At 47.3% G+C, this 22,751-nt stretch overlaps 1 long non-coding RNA gene across 1 annotated transcript in view; it reads left to right on the top strand.

Moving 5' to 3' along the window:
• Nucleotides 1–3,893: 3,893 nt before the first annotated feature.
• LOC135967302 (uncharacterized) overlaps nucleotides 3,894–22,751 on the top strand; it is a 103,455-nt gene continuing 84,597 nt past the window's right edge. The window contains exon 1 of the long non-coding RNA XR_012424007.1: nucleotides 3,894–4,155. This is a non-coding gene — a long non-coding RNA (uncharacterized lncRNA). The remainder of the gene's footprint in view (nucleotides 4,156–22,751) is intronic.

The following is a 22,751-nucleotide window of genomic DNA, read 5'->3' as shown; positions in this document are numbered from 1 at the left end:
TCAGCGCAGCAGCCCCTCCTGGCCCTGGAGCAATCTTTGGGTTCATGAGTCTCTGCACCGGGACTTGCCTCCTGGGACCTCCGCCACTGTCCTGAGGGCCCTGGTGCCACTTTCCCGGTGGGACCCAAGCCTCAGGCAGCTGCGACCCCAGATTCGGTTGCTTTCCCTGCCGTCTCATTGCAGCACGAGTGCTCATCTCACTCAATGTAGAACCTCAGGTTCCTTCAAGATCCCCAGAGATGGAATCTCCCAATTTAACAAGATAGTTGGTGACAAGATTTGAGCGGCACTGATTTAACTCAGCTTCCAGAGTTTAAGTTCCCAAGACACAGTCCTGCTCCTTCCCTGGCCTCATCCTGTGTGGCTGGTGTGGATGCGGGGTTTCCGGAGGGTGGGGCTGTGGCAGGTCAGCAGCCAGGGGGATGGCTCATTATTGATCGCTCAATGCCTTGAGGATAACTAGGATTAATGACCTTTATAGGGCTGTAGGTTTAGAGTATATATATATGTGTGTGTATATATATACATATTTAAACGAGGTGGACACGGTTATCACTGCATTTTTCTGACATGAAACTTGGAGAGCAGAGGGTTTAGGAAACTCCTCAAGCCACACTGTCAGCGGGACTCGGGCGGTCTGGCCTTAGACCCTGCACTGTTTGCCCCTCACCACGCTGTCAGCAGATCCGGGTGGTCTGGCCTTAGAACTCACGCTGGTCGCCCCTCCCTGCCACGTTGTGGGGTTTTTCCTGCTTCTGGGCAGCATTTGATAGCTTGTGAAACAAGACCAAGACTTACTATGAGTGGATTTGCCATTATCTGAGATCCAGAACGTTTCCTGGACCTGGCGTTGCCGATGTCACGTAAGGGAAGGTAAAAACATTTTCATTGTGGTCACTGGGGCTCTGGAAATGGTATTTTTCCCAGTGAAAGTTTACTCATAAAAATCTATTAACTCAATACTATGTGAACAGGAAGAAATGTGTTGGGCTCTAGTTAAATGTCTCAGAGCCACAGAAGTAAATGAGGGCACCTTCCGAGCACAGCCTCCCGGAAGAGGCCAAGGACGTTTGTCTGGAGGGTTTGCCATGAAGCAGGACTTGGGCAGGGCTGGTCTGCCTAGGGAGGCCTCTGCCATGATGTAGGTTAGTTGAAGTAGTTGACGGGTGGTGGCTTGAGGTCGGTGGTCCCCGAGGAAGCCCCTACCAAGGCCGGTTTCCGTGGGATGGAAAACTGCCGTTCAGTGGCTGTAATCTTGGCTTCACAGGTCTGACATACAATCCTGCCCTCGGATACTTGGATCCCAGCCAGGTCAGATGGCCCTGAAAGGACATTCGGACTGTGATGGCTGCACCCATTCTCAGCATCTGTAGGGTCTCCTATGTATGTCTGTGTTTCCATTTTCTTTTAGCACAATTTCTCCCAGTGAAGTCGTGAGAAATAGAAGGAAAGGTGGAATGAAGATGTGATTGAGGAAAGTGTGGTGTGGTCTTCGACCTTATTTTGCCTTGGTTGGTGCTCAAGAACTCCACCTGACCTCAGAGCTGAGCGTTTCTGCCAGGAAGTCCTGCCTTTTATGCTACCTCGAGGCCTGTTGAGACACTCCAAGAAGCTTCGTTAACAAATTGCCTTTTCCTTTTACAGCAGTTGGATATATTTGCAGCAAAACAAAGGAATAACCCCCCAATATGGTGATGAAATGCATTTAAGTATAGATAGCATTCAGTCTTGAAGGGCCTGAGATTTTAATCATCTTTGGGTCATGTAACAAGTGGTGTTGGTGATTAAAATCTCCTGACAGCTTTGTTCTGCCACGTTCCTCAGTTTTGAATGATGATCTTCCTGGTGTTGTACCTTGGGAGGGGCGTTTGTGTCAGTAGAGAGCAGAGTGGTGGTTCCCAGAGGCTGCGAAAGGACAGAGGTGAGGCCCCTGAAGGACACTGGTCTTCCTGGTTTAGGGGTTTGGGGCTCAGCCACCTTCCTGTGTCCGTGTAAATTATACCCAGGATCATTTTCACTCGCCCCACTTTAGTTGAGTATTGGAGCTTCAGGATATGTGTGTGCCCACGTCACCTGGGCCGTGATCCTGGAGTTGGGTGAGACTGATTCCCGGGTTTATAGAATTACTCTGGGATTATTGAAAACAGAAGCACTTAAGGCATTCATAATGCTATTTCCTGAACGTAATTTATGTTCAGTTCTTCAGAAACATTTATCTGAGGAAGCATCTATAATTTTTGTTTTCTGCCACTCAGTGCTAGAAAGAATTGTGCAACACTCAAGTGAGTGGCATTATTCCTCTCCCTCCACCATGCAAGCAAGATTAAAGGTACCTCTGGCTCCCCTCAATCTTCTCATCTGCAGGGTGCCTGGCATGGCAGTGTGCTGCCTTCCGTCTTCTTTTTGGGGAGAATCAGTTGTGTTTGTGTGTACTGCTCAGCTCAGCCTCGTGCAGTTGTGTGGGTGAGGAGCTTGGATGCTAGGTGACCCTCCCAGGCCTGCCTCCCACCTCCCTAGGCCTTGTTCTAAACTGACAGATAAACAGTGTGTTTTGGAAGAGGACAGCAGCAGGGCAGGAGAGAGTTTGTTCAGACTTTCTCCTTGCACTGACGTTTGAGCCTTCATCCAGCCTGGGCACTTTTACAGAGCTGCGTTTGTGTGTTGCAAACCATTCCCTCCCAGTAACCGTGCTTTCAGAGGTTTGGAAATGTGACTTAACTCATCTTCAATTTAAAGCATACTATCAAATTTTAGTGTTGAAACTGATGTATTTTATGGCCTTTATTTGATTTCTCTTGATTTTTTTTCCCATATGAGACAGGGCATCTTAAGGGACACAGCCTGGTGTTGGCCCCCTTTCCTAAGGATGGAAGTGAATTCTGAAAGCCCTTTATGTAGGCAGCGAAGGCCTCTTTTATTTTGGCCTAGTCAGGTATATAATTCTTTTTCTCTTTGGTTTTTTTGAGACAGGCAAAAAAAAACCTTTTTGTTGCCCAGGCAGTGGTGTGAGCACAGCTTACTACAGCCTCAACCTCCCAGGCTCAAGTGATCTTCCTGCCTCAGTCTCCTGAGTAGCCAGGACCCACAGGCACATGTTCCACGTGTCCCCATGCCTGACTTAGTTTTGTATTTTTTGTAGAGATGGAGTTTTGCAATGTTGCCCAGGCTGGACTTGAACTCCTGGACTTAAGCAGTCCAGCTGTCTCAGCCACCCAAAGTACTGAGATCACAGGCATGAGCCACCGTGCCTGGCCAAGTGTGTTTCTAATTTCAAAATTAAGAGGACACCCATCCAGTTAATTACATCTCTATTGGAACATGCTGCTTATAGTGCATTAGGAAAAATCATCCAGAACTTGGAAAAGGAGCTGGACAGACAAAGCCCTTCGAGGTTGTCCGATGAACCCCTGGGGTCTTTAACTATCTGGAGGGATGTACCATGTCAGACTCACTGTTGACCGGCTGAAGCCCAGGTTTCCTGAGGTTATGTGTCAGCTTGTAGTACTTTCTCTGGCAGAGATGCGAGTGACTTCTGCTCAGTGACAGGCTCATCTCAGGGACTTCATGGCCTGAGGGACGGCAGCCTGTTTGAGCTGATCGAGCAATCTCGCACTACCCTTATTTTCTGAAACGCCTATGAGTGACTTCTCACACGGTCTTTGAAGCGGCTTCATGCCCGCGCTCCTTGGTAATGATCGAATGCTTTTTTTGACCCCTCGTCCCTTTCTTTGGGGTGTTCCAGTCTCAGTTCTCATGATGTGTTCTGCTTCTGCAGGAATTTCTGAAGCTGCTGACTGTAGAAAGCACTGAGGAGGCTGTGCTCCCACCCCTGTGAGCCTTCCAGGCATCATCCTCTCCCCTTGGTGAGGCAGCGTCCATGACACACCGAGGAGGCTGTGCTCCTGTCCCCCGTGAGCTTTCCAGGCATCCTCGTCTCCCCTCCAGGAGGACAGGAGGAACCTTTCAAACCCTTCTTAAACTTGTTTTCATGTCTTTGTTTTAACAGTTTTCTTTGCATCGTCTCCCTTATCCAGAAGTGAGGGTGAACGCTGAGTTATTCACGGGAGTCAAGAAACCACACGCAGCCCAAAGTGACGTTTGTTTCCCTGAAATGATTTGTGTGTGTTCACCTTAAAATGCAACTCAGTAAAACAGGTGTGTTTTGAGGAATGACTTTAAATTACCTAGGTAAAAATGTGACAGTTAAATTTCATCATCTGTGTGGGTGTCCACAACCCCCTTCTGTGATTGTGTGTGAGTTTGTGACTTGTGGTTATTTTTGAAGAAAGAAAATCTGTTGTTGAGGACTTCAGATGGTGTGCTGGGATTGTGTAGGGTGGACATCGGGGGCTTCAGTGTGTGGCTTCCTTGAAGAGGTTCAAATTAAGGCTGAGAGTCCCTACTCCAAAATGCTCCAAAACCTGAAACATTCTGAGCTTCCTCATGACACTCGAAGGAAATGCTCTTTAGAGCACTTTGGATTTCAGGCTGGGGATGGTCAACTGGAAAGTGAAATATTGCAAGACCCTTCTGGCCCCAGGAGCTTGGATAAGGACATGGAGGGGGCCTGTGCCAGGTATCCCTGGAGTGCAAGGCAGCCTGGGCTCTCTGAACTGGTTTTTTGTAGGAGCCACAGAAGGGAAAAGAGGGTCAAAGTGGCCACGCCTGGCTCCTGAGAAGGCTGGACCAGAAGGAGGTGGATGCGGAGGACAGCAGTTGAGTCCCCAGCGTCCGGGACTCCTGTCCCTGGTGGAGTTGAGAGCCTCCTCTAGTTGTGGCCTCTCCGCTGTCAGCAGCCACTGAGGCCTGAAGGGAGAGGGGGCTGAGGAGAGGAGGAAGGATAGGCCTGCTTCTGGAGAGGGCCAGCATCGGCCTGTGCTAGCCTCGTTTGTTACTCCTGCGTCCAGTGTGCACGGCCGTGCCTCGTGGTGTAGCGGTTCCCGGGATGCACAGCGCTCTTGTCTGCAGTAACGTCTTTGTCTCCGACCCTTGGAGGCAAGTTACCTTTTTCTCCAGTGAAAAGAGGTAGAAAATCTTACAGAAATGCATTTGCTCTAATGTCTGTTTTCCGATAAGACATGGTCGCTTAGGCTAAATCTTTGTGAGGTCAAGACAGGAGGATCACTTGAGGCCAAGGGGTTGAAGACCAGCCTGGACATCATAGCAAGACCCCATCTGTATAACAGAAGTTAGCTGAGTGTGGTGGTGCGTGCCTGTGGTCCCTGGTACTCTGGAGGCTGAGGTGGGAAGATCACTTAAGGCTACAGTGAGCTGCTATTGCTCCACTGTACTCCAATCTTGGCGACAGAGCCAAGACCCTGTCTCAGAAAGAAAAGTTAAAAAAAATCCAGAAATGTCATTTTCTTTTAAAATCATCCCAAAAGAAAAATCGTTTTTTTCTAAGAATGTAAAGGGTAACTGATACGATTCTTTCCTTGCATTGTTTCTCCTTTTCGAATATTTACAGTAGTCCGTCCACATCGTCTCTCATCTCATTACAAAGCAGCAGGTGTCTTTGAGGTTAGTGGTGTCTCTCTGTGTCGCACCTTGGAGAACAGCCAGCATGAAACCTCTTACCACGATCGTGCACATCGTTTGTAGTCCCAATTAAAATCCTCTCCAGAGACGCCTGTGCTGCTTATTATAGCAGAACTTTGGTTGTGCTGAAATGTGCATTCAGCTAATGGTTTTAAGTTCATATCTGAGATGATGCTGTATAATTCCTGAAGCATATGGGATCAGTAATGATTGAAGATAATTCTGGCTGATGTCATTTGGAGGATATTTTTCACTTCAAGTTAAAACTTCCTTCGCGATAGTCATTTTGGGATTCATTTAACTATGTGCTTTATTTCATAGCTCAAATTTTCATTAGTCATTTCATACCATAGGATTTTGAAAGCAGATTTGGCAAAACCTTTCTAACAAAATGTTTGCTTATGATGTCCCAAGGAACAGCACTCAGAATTGCTGGTAACTGTGGTACATTTTAAGGCTGACGATAGAAGTCACTTGAATGGTAAGGGCTGCTTTGTGAGGCAGATGGGGTTTGAATCCCGACCCTCCTGATATGCAAGCCCTGACCGTGGCCTTCTCTCCTCTCCCCTGGGAGATGGGAAGGTGCCAGCATCTACCTCACAGGCCGTCCTGAGAACCTGGGACTAAGGGCTTGTGTTCCTCTTGCAGGTGGCACAGACGTGGGGGCTTGACGATACACACACTGCAGGCTGCCAGTGTCAGGGTAATCCAGTTTTAGTCATAAAGGTGGGATTTGCTTTGCTCCCCTGCAGACCAGGTGCGGTGCTGCTGTTGTAGCAGGTGTGTGGATCCTCTTGGGTGGTCCTCAGGTGGACAAGGAGTCACCGATTCGGATTCCCAGTGTTAGATGTGAGGGGACCATGGACCTCATGTGTTCAGAGGGGAGGAGTAAAAAGCTTCCCTTGTATTTCCAGAACTGTCTATCCCAGGAATGCCAAACCACTGGCTTTCACCTGACGCTGTCGTAGGTGACACTGTCTGGAAATGAGGACTCATGTTCCGCATCCTTGAGCCAGTACCCGTCTCCCTCCAGGGCCGTGGCCCAGCCCTCCTCATTTCGCTGGGTTGCCAGCCTGGGGATCTGTAAGCCCAGTGACGTCTCCGGTCTCGGCCCCCGCTCCCCCTGGGGACAGGAGGTGGCTTCAGGAGGCTGGTGATGAATGCCTGAATGAAGCCGACTTGTGACTGCAGTTCTGTCTAAGGGCCTCCCCGGGTGTTAGATGTCAGTAAATGACACCTGTGTGTGGATCTCATGTGATGAGAGAAACAGTGGGGGAAACCAAAGCTTGTGGAGTCTACAGGTTCTGAACTTGGAGGTGTGTGCACCTGTGTACTTGGTGAGGGGTGTGACGTCCGGAATGAGTGTGCACGTGTGTCACGTTTGTGCATGTGTGGTTGAGTGTATTTAGCAGGTGTGGGTGGAGTGAGCATGTTCATGTGTGTCGTATGTATTTGAAGGTGTGTGTGGAGTATGTACACGCATCATATTTGGTGAGTGTATTTGAGGGTGTGTATGGAGTACATACATGCGTTTGCGTGTATACTATTGGGTGAAGCGGTGGCATGTGTGGAGTAAGCATGCACACGTGTATGCTGTGTGTGGGGTTTCTAAGTGGTCCTCCCCTGAGCCTGCTCCTGGGCCCTGCTGTCCTGGCAGCTTTACAGTTTGGTGCGTGTTTGATTCCGGAAGATTCTGGAACCAAATTCTGAAGCTGTGATCACAAACTTGCAGCCCTGGAGGACGCTGGCCCGTGGAGCCGGCACGAGGGTCTCTGTGCTGGCCTCTCCCTGGGCTCTGTCCACAGAAGAGCATGTCCGATGATTGAGCTGTGCGGGTCTGTGGCTCCCCAGCCTCGAGTCAGCCCTCGGTTCTGTCCCACCTCTGTTTTTCTTGCTGAGGGGCTCCGGGAAGTGGTGCCTGGGATGGCGTTTTCACCCTGGGGTTGCTTCGCCAGCTGCCCAGGTGCTGGCTGCCTGAGACCTGCTGCCGTCCTGGGTGGACGGGGCTGTCGCGGGGACATCCCTGAGCACCCGCGGGAAGGCAGGTTTAGGAAGTGCCAGAGGTGAGTGGCTTCCTCTCACACTTGATTTTCTGGAAAGTTCTGGGTCTCCTGTTTTTCCCTAAGGGAAGTTAGAAACTGAGTTTCTCTTGAGGGGAACGTCTTTGCAGAGTCTGCTGTTTGAATGTTCCCCAGGTGTGGAATACTCGGGGCCATATGTGTTTGGGAACATCCGTGTCCTGAGCGAATTCAGTAAGGAATGGAGAGAGGCCTCCTATCAGCTTGGCCTCTGTTTCCAGCTTGTTGAGGGTTGACGGCTGCTGGTATCCCAGGGAGAGTTAAACACTGGGCGGTGTGGGATGGGAATGTTTGCTCTGACAAGGACAGTGGGAAAGCATCTAAACAAACGTCGCTGTTCTCCGGGCTCCTCGGGGTCGAGCTTGTTTTGTGGTGTTGAGGGAAAGCTACCCTTGTTCCTGTTCCTCACCATTTGACAGGTGTCCAGGACACGTTTCTCTGGATAGGTGATGCGCGTGAGTGGGGGTCAGGTCGCAGGCTCCGAGGTTATTTGGGACCTGTCAACTGATTTCCTGAACACGCAAGTGCTTGGTAAAGATGTTCCTGATTAGCTAAAACATTTCAAGAGGACGTGATAGCTGGTGGTTGTTTAAAGACTATCACAATTTTCCTGTTATTTTTTAAATGCCTGTTGAATAAGGGAGGATTCACGTATTTTTATTTTCCTGTCTGCATACTTGATATTTTGTTTTTTGTTTTTCATGTGGGTGTGCAGTTAACAGGAATTAGAAGCAGTCTCAGCTCTGGGGAGATTTCATGGCCGCCTCAGTCAGTGCTGAAGGGAGGCAGGGATTCGGGGGCTACCTCCTCCACAGGAAGGACACCAAGGGCCAGAGGTCAGCAATCTCAGTGAGGTCACAAAGACGGGCACACCCAGCACCCTGGCCCATGTGCCTCTCCTTCACCTTTGTCTCTGCTCAAAGCTGCTCTCCTGGGTCATCACTGGTGATCTCTAGGTGCGTGCTTGCTTCTTGCAGAAGTGGTGTCTGGCTGTGGTCAGTGTGGGCCCTCAGGACTTCCCTGTTTTTGGCTCACATCAATATTGGGCAGTGGTGTATGTTTGCTTTGGAGTGGTAGATCCGGTGGATTTTGGCTTTGCCAACTCATTTAATACCTGTTCTCCTAGGTGCTGGGACCCTCTCCTAAGCCGCCTGTTCTCCTAGGTGCTGGAGCCCTATCATAAGCCGCATGTTCTCCTAGGTGTTGTGACCCTATCATTAGCTGTGTGTTCTGCTAGGCGCTGGGACCCTATCGTAAACTGCTTGTGAGAGATCTCGGAGGTGCTCCTTATGAGGATCCGCTGTCTGACCTGAGGTGGAACAGTTGCAATTCAAAACCACCCCCCAGAAAAATTGTCTTCCATGAAACCCATCCCTGGTGCCAAAAAGGCTGGGGGACAGCTGGCCTAACGCGGGCTAAGATGTCAGTAGATTTTTGGACTTGGGCCTCAGTTGAAGAGGATTAGATTTTGAAAGGTGGGGTTTGAAGGCTTCTAAAGGGCAGGTTTTCATCTCCAGTGGGGCCTGGCCAGAACTGGGTAGAACTGACCCAGAAGCTGACAACTAGTCAGGCTGGCTCACTGCCTGTGTCCTGTGTGTGCAGCCTTGCTGTTTATTCAATTGTCTGGTGGTGGTGTGGATTCCATCCACAGCCTCAGAGTAGTGGAACCCATTACTTCAAGGCTGACCTTATTTAACTTTATCAAAAAGACATGAAAATCATTTAGTATAAATCTTCCAGATACCTGTATCCTTTCTTTTCCCAGAGGCTTTTAAGTATTGCAACTTAAAAATCTTCAAAAATAACTTGAAAGGAAAACCTCTAAATATATTTTTGATGAGCACCCTTGAGAGCTTTAATATGTGAAGTAAATTCCCTTGACTTTTGTATTCCTAGAAACTCGTTCATGTTTGCAGATGACTTTGTATTTTGTCAACAGTGGCCACTGGTTGGTGACCATCAACACCTGCCGTGTATCATTTAGAAAGTTGGATGTGGATGTATTCACTTTTCAGACACACAAACACATGGGCTGTTTGTTTTTGGTTTTGATTTTTTTGGTTTTTTTTCTCCCCCCAGCTGAATTCAAGAAAGGGAAACAAGCAGACAGAGTAAGTACCAGAAAGCGTCTAAGTGGCTGGGTGGGGGATCCTACTATGGTGTTGGATTGTGTTCTGCCAGACATCGCTCCTCGAAAAGCTGACCCTGAAACGGCTGGCATTGCCCTCACCCTGGGACATTCGTCTGTCTCACCAGAAAATGAAGAATCTGCCAGAGTACTGTGAGTCAAATTCAGTCAGAACTCGATTAACTAAGAGGCTTTGTCTCAAAGGCCAAAACATGAGGACACATTTTTAATTTTTAAGGAGTGCTTCCTTGTGAGTCAGTTCTGATGTGTACTGCATTAGGAAACCTCTGAACTTCCACGGTCAGGCCCAGAACTCTGAGGGAAAGTGGTTGTGCCCTTCCCACTGTTTTTGTCACTAGCTGTATTGATTTCCTTAAAACCCTTTTTATATGAGTTCTATTATAGTTTGAAAAAAATTCACTGAGGTAGAACTGGAAGCGTTTGCGCCATGTTAATACTCATGACCCGTTCTGGGTCTCGGTGTATGCGTACTGTATAAATGTACATGTGTGTATGTGGTGTACACATACTACGTGTATTTCCACTGCATGTATTTACAGTGTATAGGTATGTACACTACATTTGTGTCCTACACACGTGCATGCTGTAGGCATGCATGTACATGTGTATATGTGTGTATCTACGGGGATGATTATATGCACACTAGTTGGACACCTATCTGTTCTACATGTGTACATACATGCATGTATTTAATGCCACATACATACCTGTGTACGTGCACCATGTGGGTATGTGCACATTATTTCTGCAGATGTATATATACATATGTGCACACAAGCATGCATGTACACTATGCACACTGAATAAACTTCTGGATATGTACACAATAATACGTATACATGCTGCATATGTACGTACACTATTGCATATGTGTATACGTTTTATACGTTAGTGTACTGATGTACATTGTATACATGTGCATATGTGTACACTGCACATGTGTATGCATGCTGTAGTGCACCTACGTACATTGGATAAGAATGTATGTTATATGCATGTGTATACATATAGCAAATAGCATACCTGTGTACATACGGATGTGCATGTGTATGCCATATGCATGTACATACAGGTTATAGTATACCTGTGTACACTGTATGCATATAGACGTGTGTGCATGCTCTGCATGTACATACATGTTAGCATACCTATGTACATTTGCTATATGGATGTGTGTATGCTCTATGCTTGTACACACGTAGTGAACTTGTTTGTACACTATATATATTTGGATGTGTGTACACTCTATGCATGTACCCTACATGGATCTGGATGTGTGTGCACTCTGTACGCACGTAGTGCACTTATGTACACTCCACGTATTCGGATGTGTGTACGCTCTATGCAGGTACACGTGTTACAGTGTGCCATATACGTACATTATGTGGATGTAAATGTGTGTGTGCGCTCTATGGCACCAGGAATAGGGCTCCCGCAGGGATCCAAGAACGCACCATCTCGCTGGCACCGGAGCGTGTAGGATGAAAACAGTTGTTTGTTACAACCTAGTTGAAATTTGGCAGGTTACTCTACCCTTTGCAACGATTTAGGAACAGTCACTTCATTGATGTGTGTGTTCCTGAAATCATAAACAGCTCTGTGAGGTGTGTCTCATCCCCAGACGAGAGAGGGAACCGAAACAACAATGACTCGGTCACTTAAGTGAGGTAGAACTAACAGAGCAGCTGTCTAGCTTTCTGTATTATAACTTTGTCAGCAGCTCAATGAGAAATCGGCACTCATCAGGAAATGTGTCCACTTTCTACTGTTCTTTATTCGTGGCGTATTAACTGCCTCGTGTTATTCCTCACGATGTAGCAAAATCCCTCCTAGAGCTGTGAATATAAACAGTTCATGACAAATGTAGTATCTTCTTTGTAACATTGAAAACGATATGTAAGTTCATCTTCAGATATTGTTTGGAAGGATGAGAAGGAAGATGTTTAGGACAAAAGAATAGAGAGCTTTCAAGTAAACAGGGAAAATAAGGACTTTGTGCAAAATATTTCCAAATTTGGAATTTGAGAATACTAAATCTCACATCTAAGATCATAGGTAGTTTTTTTTTTGGGGGGGGGGGTTAAAATTAGTACTTGGTTTTCCATGCCTTTGGGAATTTCAGTCCTGATGGAGGATTGCAAGAATAATCTGATTTTTCAGAACAGAAGGGCAGTCTGTCTCAAAGGTAAATTCCAGGTTGTACCATAGAGAAATAGAAATTGCTGTCAACTTTCTGTAAGGTTCTTCAGTTCTTTCCTCTTCTGTGGTTAAAAAAACCATCTCTGGGTTTAGTCTCAGCCAAGTTCCTCTTATGAGGTTGCCTTACATTTCGCACAGCTGTTGAGAGTCTTCATCATTCGTAGTTAACTTGTTAAAAGCAAAACCTTGTACTAGTTAGATCTGGGCACCTTGAAGGCAGGGGTTTGTTTTATATTTTTAATAAGCAGCAGGGTGATGGCAGGGCTAGGGCCCTTCATTCCATCATGCATTCCTCTGAGCTTTCAGAGCTCTCACTGCATGCTGAGTGGTGTTGGCTGTTTAGGGTTTAAATAGGAAGACGAGGCTCTGCAACTTGGGACGCTCTTACTACCTTCATAGAGAGCTTGGTGACAGTTTAGCATGACAGTTTGTGCCCCTGCTGTGTATACTTTGTTACGGCCTCACAGAAAGGGTATTGATTTAAACGTGACTAATTTCTTCATGTTTATTTTTGCCTTTATTCCTAGTTACAGTCCTGATAATTTTTCTTCCTTTAAAATCTTGCTAATGGCTAGTGAATTAGTGATAAACTATATTTACGTGTTCTCTAAATCTAGCGATTTAATTGGAGGTCATTCTTCTTGCACCATGTGTCAGTGCTATGTCAGGATGGCTCAGTTTTACATTGTCAAAGGATTAACTAGAGCAGGATGCAGCCTTACTGGAAATTGCTCGTTTGTGAAATACAGGCACTTTATTTTTTGTTATACTCGAGGTGTGTTCAAATGTAAACATTTTGAGCCGTGTTAGAAGGATATACAAGATTGTAATGAAGAAAGCAGCAACTTGATCAAGTACTAGCTAATGAATTTTATGTTTTAAGTATATGGACTGTGGACCTTGGCAATCAGTTCTCATCTTGACCTTTTATTGTTTTATTAGAATCTTGCTCTGTCACCCAGGCTGGAAGGGTGGAGCCCAGGAGTACAATCTCCATTCACTGCAACCTCTACGTCACAGGTTCAAGCGATTCTTATGCCTCAGCCTCCCTAGTAGCTGGGGTTAGAGGGTGTGTGCCACCATGTCTGGATAAATTATTTTTAGTAGAGATGGGGTTTTGCCATGTTGGCCAAGCTGGTCTGCAACTCCTGACCTCAAGTGATCCACCCACCTCAGCTTCCCAAAGTGCTGGGATTACAGGTCTGAGCCACCATCGCTGGCCTGACCTTCTGTTCTAATATTGGTTATTCAGTCTCGATGATAGCACCTGGTTGTATTAACTTGGGGTAGAAAGCACAATTGCAATGAATCTGGTTGTGTATATACGTGCTGACTTAGCGTTCATGGCAGCACTGTGAGGTGGGCGTTGTTCCTGAAGGAAGGCCGATGGGCAAGTCGGGGCTTAGATACGGGACTTGTGGGCAATCACTGCTGTCCCATGGCTGAGATCAGGCCTGTCTGTCGCCTGTACCCTGAACTCTGAACACACAAACGAGCAACTGTCAAGAGTCGGTGCTCGAGTGTGATGTGGCCTGTGGTGTTTGCCTCGCAGCGCTGCTTTGGCTCGGGGCAACAGGGCAACAGCTCCCTCCCTCGTTCGGCTGCCTGGGAGTCCCAGGAGAACCCACTGATACCGTTTATAAATGCCGGACATCGAGCGTTCTCCTTGGTACCAGCACATCTGGAATTGGACAGCTCGGTTAGATTCTCGGCCAGCAAACCTGTACAAGAGTGTGTGAACTCTGCGTTTGCTTCGCCCGGACAAAGGTGAATTCGTGGTCACTACTGGATGGCAACAGGTGTGGCCTCAGGAGCAGCACGGAGACAGGCACCCGGGTGCAGGAAGAGCATCTGCAAGAGGGGGTGGGGAAGGTGACAGACGCACGTGCGAGTTTAGCTGTTACCGTGGATGGGGGGTGGTTGGGTAAGACCAGATTTTCTCATTGTTGCCCCTTTCTGAAAAATACCCTGAATTGACTTCTCTGTGGCTCCTCGCGCCTCCTTGTCAGGTTGGAGGAGACTGCTCTCCTGGCTCAGGCCCTGCTTGCGGCATCACGGAAGCTGCTGTTGCTTGCCCTGCCCTCCCTGTGACGTCCTCTGTGCTGTTGTCCGGGAACAGTTCTGCCGAGCAAGCTTGGACTCTGCTCCCTTCTGCTCTTGGATTTCGTGTCTGGAAAGCTTGTGTTCTTTCCTGATTTTTGATGATGCTGAGCTATGTTTTTGCAAGGATCACGCGTGCCTATAGCAGGGAGAAGCCCCTTTGCAATTTTAACATCTTGACGCTCTCAAGCAGAGCTTGCTATCGAAGTTGACAGCCTCCTGTGTTTTTGTTTTGGCAGAAACTGAATTTCAGTCCTAGGACAGCTTCAGCACACTTGATCCTAGCTCTTCTCTCTCACTGCTCCCCTCGTGTGTGGCAGAAATCATATGCCCTGAAGTTTACCAGTCCCTTCATTTGAAAATCAGTTAGTGTATGTGATCCTCATGAGAATTTTACTTTTTATAAAAGCAATCGCAAAGACTGGGTTTTGCGAAACCAGTGTTTTATGTGTATATTAATTGCACTCACAATAAGCTTTGTCTTCTAAATATTTCATGTTTCAGATTAGCCCTGGAATCATGCCCTGGAGTAGTTTTGCTATTCCGCTTTTACTTTTGGCTAAGGTAAAGTTGAGAACATTGTGATATTAGATGTAGTGAGTCCTTTTAGTTTCTTCTATGTCTGTTTTCCTTTAAGCCAGAACCAGCAGACTGATAGCAGTTTGTGAGCACCTGGCATCTCCCAGGCCTTTCCTGGGTCTTCCCTCCGCTGTCTTGTGGACAGGGCAGTCATTGGTGGAAGATGAACTTGAGAATCTGTGTGTGGAATTAAGTAAATGTCATAGCTCTCTTCTGTGACAAACTGAATGACATTAAGCCCAGTAAATTGTAACAGCAGACTTTGCACATACAAAGCATTGAACACCAGGAAGGTAACCAGGCTGCGATGCTTCTGGTCCTGCACAAGACCTCCGGTATCACAGCGCATTTAACATACTGGCAGCATTGAGTGTTTGAAAATGTTGTGTATGTACCATGTCCGTGATTTTCGAGGGCCTGGATAAACACCTCTGGTTATCGCAATCTTTATCAATGGGAGCTTAAGGTTAGTACTGGGGCAGACTGTGTTTTAAAGAATTAAGGTGTCTCGAGTATGTTTCAGTTTTCCCATGAAGAAGAAACATGTCAGCTGTTCTTTCCTGGACTGTGGCTATCACAGTGCCCCACCACGGTCGGTCACATGTTTACTTCCCCTCCATTTAACCGGGCTGGGCTTGGGCCAGAGTACTTCGGTTGTCAAATGTCATATGAGGCTGAGGAACTGTCTTCTGCTTCATCATTAGCTTATGGAAACACTGTTTTCCAAAGCATACTCTCCTTTATCATTTGTGTTTATATAAAATAATGGAATGGTTATTTTAACTGTGCAGTTTCCTATGTTTGGTTATTTAATTGCAGAAAGATAATGGTTTTATTTTGCTAAAATCTGTGCTAGGAATTGTGCAAAATCTTTGTGAAATGCCCAGTTTACTAGCTTAAGTTATAGATCTTTGTATAGAAAAGAAAAAGCCTATTGCTACAAGGAGCATTGTCTTTATCGATGCAAAAAGCTTTAAACTTATTGGCCGTGTAGTAGGTAAAAATGCATCAGAATGTGACGAAAATTGAGAAAAGCATTGAAGTTTTAAAATCTGCTCTGCAGTTTTCTTCAACTCCCTTGCAAGATACTTAATTTGAATAAAAGACAGAATAAAGTGTTCCCACTGAGGAAAGTGGCAGGAGGACTGTTTAGAATGTGTTCTGAATCTGAGCAGTCCTGCCACACTCGTCTGTGATGTGGTGGTGTCCATGGTGTCACTTTTACAGAACTTTAAGAATGCCTCTGTGAATAAAATACATTTTATTCTTAGTATTTCTGTTTTGAGTTTTGAGGTGTGTAAAACATGTTAATGGTTTCTTTCCCTTACAGAATTTGCTTGTTCTTTTTTTTTTTAAATGCCTACAAGACTCTGAAGCACATTAATCGCTTAAAAAGGAAAGAAAAAAAAAAAGGCCAGGCGTGATGGCTCACGCCTGTAATCCCAGCGCTTTGGGAGGCCGAGGCGGGCGGATTGCTTGAGCCTCGGAACTCGAGACCCAGGGAACCAGCCTGGGCAACCTGGTGAAATCCCATCTCTACGGAAAACACACAAATTAGCTGGGCATGATGGCTGCACACCTGTAGTCCCGGCTACTCCAGAGGCTGAAGAGAATCGCTTGAGCCTGGGAGGCGGACCTTGCAGTGAGTGGAGATCACGCCCCTGCTGTCAAGCCTTGACAGAGTTGGGACCCTGTCTGAAAAACAGCAACGTTCATAACCTATGGGTGAACTGCCCGGCTGCTCTGTCTAGAGTAGAATAAATCTAATTATGTTTTTGCCTTTTATTAGCATTGAAATTTTCTTAATTATCCCTTTGTTTTCATTACATTGTAGCAATATATTGCCGCTTAGAGTCTGGAACAAGTAGGCTTCTCTGGATCAGGTTCTTACTGGATGGCTAAAACTTAGAATGATTTTTCCCTTCCTTGGATGTGACTTATAGAACTTTGCCTTTTGAGGTGATATGCTGCATTTGATAGCGGACACAGGAATGCCCGAAGAATTCACTTACAGGGCTAAAGTATACGTGTTTTGTAGTGTTTCCCTCCTAGAATGAAAACGGTACCTCTCATTTGTGGGTCGATGATGCTATTTGCTGAAAACTTTTAAAATTTTATGTATTTTATTTTTTTCAGACGGAGTCTTGCTCTGTCGCCGAGGCTGGAGTGCAGTGGTGTGATCTTACTCTCTGCAAACTCCGCCTCCTGGCTTCACGCCATTCTCCTGCCTCAGCCTCCCGAGTACGTGGGACTACAGGTGCCCGCCAGCATGCCTGGCTAATTTTTTGTATTTTTGGTAGAGACGGGGGTTTCATCGTGTTAGCCAGGATGGTCTCGATCGCCTGACCTTGTGATCTGCCTGCCTCCTCCTCCCAAAGTTCTGGGATTACAAGCATAAGCCCCCGCCCCCGGCCAAATACATGTTTGTTTACTGCCTCAGTCCTCCGTTGGGTAGCCCTGTTCTTCGTCGGATATTCAGGGAGCGGGGGCATCTTGAGTCTTGAAAGGTGTGCTCTGCGAGATGGGAATCTTCCGGCTGCTTATTTAGGGAATCCTGCCGGCTGTCATTTACTGGAGAGCGCAGTTTCCTGGCTGCCCTGGTCTTTGAGGGGAGGGAGACTGAGGGGTCATTTTCCCACCTGGACCAATGTGTTTATTAAACCTGGTTTGTGTATCATTTGGATCTTTTTATGAAGGAAAAGCTACATCTGTGACTTTCAGATGAGTGGAAGTCATGTTAAAAATATATATATATATAAATATATATATAAAAATATATATATATATATATATATATATATATATATATATATATATATATATTGGCTACTATGGAGAAGTTTTGTCCTTGTGACCTGTGAATACAGTCACAGGAGGGCAGAATGTTCACGGTGTGGGTGCTTACAGTGTACATGCAGAGTCACATTCTTCACTAGTATAACGTTAAAAAGTGAGAAATAAGAGAAAAATATTTTGCTCATTACAACGTCGGTAAGAAGCTGACAGCACTCTTGTTTTTGGAGGGGTGTGAAGGGAATATTGAGAAAGTGTCATCAACATTAGACTCGCCCACTCTGCAAATCCTGTGCCAGCTGGAGTGAGGACCCCGTGATGGAAAGATGCACCCCTCTTCCCGGAAGGAGTTGAATCTTTGTAGCGCTCAGGACGCATGGTTCATCTCTATATAAAGGCAGAGTGTGAAACGCCGTGGAGGCTGAGAGAAGCGATGTGGTTAGCAAGTATGAGTGAGACGTTTGGGGCTTGTTAGCACCTGGCGTGTGTGCAGCAAGCTTTGCTATCTGCACATGTGTGATCCTTAGAACACTGGCGTCTGGAGCCATGGGGGCTGTCGAGGGCCCCAGCTCCTGGCGGGCTGAGGAGTTCCCTGTTACCACCAGGATAACCGTGATTTTGAAGGCTGTCACTCAATCCCAAGTCCTGGAAGGGGGCTCCTTTCAGAGAGGAAAACACCCCTAGAGCCTCAGGCAGAATTCAGTGATTTTTCTTATAATGTTGCTTAGATTTCGCAACACATGAAACCAAGAACATATTTCAGAATGCTTATGGTTCTTTTGTAACCATGGAAACAAAGTAAGTTGCAGTCGATGGACAGTTTGCGGAAGCTGAACTGCCTACGTCGTGAGCACGGCGCTCTCCCTACCGCCCTGGGCCTTGCTCCGGTTTGCCGGGGAGGCTTTGCAGGGCCTCTTGGCTGGGATACCTCTCTCATGTCCCATGTTGCTACCCCTGGTCACAGCCATACTGTTGGGCACCTGCGCCGTGAGGTCACTGAGTGGACACGGAGCCACGGGGCAGCAGTTGGTCAGGAGGTGGCATCCACATGGTCCGAAACAGGTTTCTGTTCATTAAGAATGATCATTGCAATAAAAACAGAGTGAAAGAAAACTCTACTGACCTGAGAATGCATCCGCTGAGTTGCATAGGGAAGTGCAGTGAGGAAGGTGAGGGCTGAAAGGACATGAGGGAGGGAGAGGAAAGGAGAGAAGGGAAGCGAAAGGGGGGGGAGGGCGGATGGGAGTGAAGAGGGAGATGGAGGAGGAAGAAGAGAGAGGGCGGTGGGCAGGAGCCTGGGAAATGTGTCCCAGAGCCGGTTCCTGACCGTCGTGGGTGCGTCAGAGCTGATCTTCCAGGAGAGGTGGCCTGGGAGGGTTGACCCTTAGGAAGTGAGGGCCAGGGGGAGCTGATTTTTTGGCCCTCAGCGGGGCTGTTGTTGACCTGAGATACAGTCGATAGTTTTCCTGAAGAGATCGTCTGCACAGCCACCGTTTGCTGCCAGGTTGGAGACAGAAGTGCTCCTCCCCATGGATTCTTTCTAGTTTGTGGATTTTTCCCAGTTTACCTGAGCAGCCTGTCAGTGGAAATGTCGGGGATTACTAACATGTCTCCATTCTACAGAGCAGTCGACCAGCTTCCAATCCTGTAGTTGTTGGGGGCACCATTCCGGTCCTGTCAGTGCCGGCCCAGCGTGGAAGCCGCAGCCCGAGGCGCTGGGAAACCTGCGGGGCTCTCACTGCCAGGAAAGATGTCCTTAGGGCAGAGCCTGGCGAGGAGGGGGTGCTGCTGTTGCAGCAGTACATGGAATTTCAAATGACAAATGAAACAAGCTTTTAATTATGACCAGAGCCCTATGCTCTGCGTTTCTTCAAATGGAAATGTTGTGCTGAAATGAAATTGCTGTTAATCGGTTGCCTCATCCAAGACGCAAGACGGAGGGCTGGGAGCAAAGTAGAAAGTGGATTTATCTACAAAGCTTCCTCCTCTCAGACTATCATCAGTTGGATGGTGCTACACAGGAATATGTGAGAATTCGTGTGAGAAAGGTGATGGGTGCAGACCTGTGTGACCGGCAGGTGTGGGGGAGGTTTGAGAGAAGCTTTTGGCTGAAGTGATGTCAGATGCAGGTGCTGAAGTGTGATGTCTGTCTGGATGGAAGAGCACACACGCCTCTGGGCTGCGGGAAACAGATAAAGGAGGAGGTGGACAGACGTGAGTCGTGTCTTAGGAATGGTAGCAATTCAGGCAGACCCAGGATCAGGCTCCCACGGGGGAGGAGTGGATATCAGGACCCAGGGAGCGTGGGACGGGGGTCATGCCCAGGCCTCTGCGGGTCTTGCTCTTGTGTCAGCAGGGCCCTGTGCTTGCCCTCCTTAAAACTTTCCTGATCCATAAAACGGGCACGACAAAATCCACCTTGTGACACTGAAGTTTAAATGAGATGAGGTACATGGTGTCTTCCTTCCCTTCCTGACACATCCTAGACTCACAGCTATGGTAGCAGCGACAGACTGGATGGAATGCTGGAGCCGCTTTGCGCCTGGTGAAGCCACATGGATTTGTGCAGTGCTGGCGACTGTCTCTGAAAGCCTTTGGTCATGGCAGTGGCAGCCTGGAGTGGCTCTTGGCATACTTGAGTCTGTGGAGTGCAAGGTTGACTGGAGCTCCGAGGCCATTGATACTATCCAGGGGTGAGCTGATGAGGCCCTAAAACATGGGGGGAAGGCCAAGAGGACTTGGCTGCCAGCAGCATTGTAGATTTCTGGCTTCGAGAACTCGCTGACTTATGGACATAGGAAGGTAAACCCAGATGGCTCCAAAATTGTAAGTCCAGAAGAAAGGTGGGAGGGTACAATTGCTGACTAGGTCATGGTTGCCCTGTCCCTTTGTTTCTGGCCATCGTTTCTCCTCCCTCCCCCTGCCTTTGTGGGCTGGAGGGCCTGAGCCTGCACAGCGGTCTATTTCATGATGACAATGGCCGATTATTACCCTGCAGTAAGAAGTCTCTCCATTTTATTTGGCAGCAGTAGTTAAATAAATTTAAGGAGTGATGGTGTAGTAGTATTTGTTTTGTTTGTGCTTTTTTTTTTTTTTTTTAAAGTGTCATTTAACTGAATGTTATTTCCAATTTCACTGATTGAGAGGCCAAAACATGCTTTGATTTGTTATTTTGTGTTTGAGCTAGTTTATTGCCTCACAGGAATGCCAAGTATTCTGTTGTCACACATCAGTAAGTATCTCAAATTGTGTTACTATAATACTTAGCTGAATTACCTCCCTTATTTTGGCTTTTAAAAATCTAAAATCTGTGTGAAACACAGGATGGTGCATCTCCACTGAGGATTGTTGAGAAGTGTGACTTTTGCTGGCATGCTTGAGAATCAGTGACATTATTTTATAGAAACACTTTGTAACTGACAGCAAAGCTAGAAGCTCCTGTAAAGGGCAGAGTAGGCAACGTGTTATGCTTTGAGGGCCACAGAAGTCTCTGCATATATTTCTTTTGTGAAAACTTCAACGTGTAAAAATCCCTGGCCAAGGCTCGGTCGGGGATCATGGTTTGCAGACCCTTAACAGCAGCTTAGCTGAAAGCTGGTCTCCCATGCGGTGAGCAGGAGCCTACCTCATTGCTTCAGCCAGGAAGATGCTGCCCTGATGCTGGAATTTACTTCAAACAAACTTGAAAGCTCTGGCACCGCTGCTCATTTCCATACTGTTGCAGGCTATCTAAAATACGGAGGATGCCGTGGCGTTTTGATTTTGTTACTCCTCTTGAACGGCTCTGAGATGGCTCATCGCGAGTTAGACATTTGCAGAAATGATCAAGCAGAGCTGCAGTCATCTTGCAGATAAAGTGAAGTTTTTTCTGAAAACTCGTTACAGGCTTAAATTTCTGATCCCATTCCATCCACTGATCTTGTATGATTGGTTTCTTTTTGTACCCATTTGGGTCTATGAAGCGTCTCCCCACCGTGGTAGAAATTTAGCTCTGATTTTGTGCATGAGTCGGTATCCTCACTCCTCATCTGCGAGGAGAAAGCGCTGCAGGTCCTGTGTGGTTTCCATCCCCTCCCTGCACGCGGATGGATTGGGAGGTATTTGTGGTGTGTGAACTTGCTACCCCCAGAGCCTTCTGCTTCATTCCCTGGACCGCTTTCCTCCCTCCTCCCTCCTGACTCACTCCCCTGGACCACACTTCTCCCTCCTGGTTCACTCCTTGGGCCGAACTCCACCCTCCTCCCTCCTGGTTCACTGCCCTGGGCCCCCACGCCTCCCTCATAGTTCACTCCCCAGGGCCCCCACTCCTCCCTACTCTCCTGGGCCACATTCCTCCCTCCTGGTTCACTCCCCTGGGTCCCCAATCCTCCCTCTTGGGGGCTTGGTAGTTTCTGATGTGCTTGTGCCAGCACGATAAGGCTGAGTGGCAGCTCCAGGGCTGCGGCTGCTCACGCAGCTGTGGCATGAGTGCAGAGAACTGCGGGGATGCAGCTGCCCTTGCTGTGATGCTTCGAGTGTCATAGTCGATATGGGAAACTGGGTGGGATGTGGATGTCCCAGGAAGGGACAGGAGCCTCCCCTCAGCCTCTGTCAAACAGTTCTCAGCCAGGCGTGGTGGCTCACGCCTGTAATCCCAGCACTTTGGGAGGCCGGGGCGGGCAGATCCCCTGAGGTCAGGAGTTGGAGACCAGCTTGGCCAATGTGGTAATTTTTGACGCATTAAGGATTAAGGAAAATGACTCACACGAGTTTGCCTTGCTTTTTAATTGATAATTGGTGTACCCCAGTAGTCTGAACTTGTTAAGCAACCATTCTTACCGAAAGACTAATCTTTAAAAGTCTCTTCCTCTGGACACGTCTTTGGCTGCTGTAATCAAATGCAATGTAATCAGCACTGGTTAATGGCTTTCCTTGCTTGGCTAACAATTGCTCCTCAAAAACTTTGATTTCTTGTTATTTCCATTTATAATTATGTTTTAAGCCTTCTAAATTTTCTAGCTTTCCTGCGAGTTGGGAATAACTGTGATGGGTGCTTAGTTTGGGATGTTGACGTACACTCTATGCCCAGCTACTATGCCATTGTGTGAACACTGATTTCTCACTTTCTCATGAACACTGATTTCACCTAGTTTGGTAAATTCTATTAATTTTAAGGAAGGGGGTGGAATGCAACTGCTGTTAGGAGGCTTTTCTAAGGATCGAGGAAATGTTGCCATGATTATTACCATTACAGAAGGAACATAAAAATGCGTGCTGCCTTCAGTCATGATGAATATGTAAGTCCGCATCTGTGACTGCAGAAAACGGCAGCCCCA

This window comes from Macaca fascicularis, chromosome 15 (genome assembly GCF_037993035.2).
Source record: "Macaca fascicularis isolate 582-1 chromosome 15, T2T-MFA8v1.1".
NCBI lineage: Eukaryota > Metazoa > Chordata > Mammalia > Primates > Cercopithecidae > Macaca > Macaca fascicularis.
This window is presented reverse-complemented; position numbering and strand designations above follow the sequence as displayed.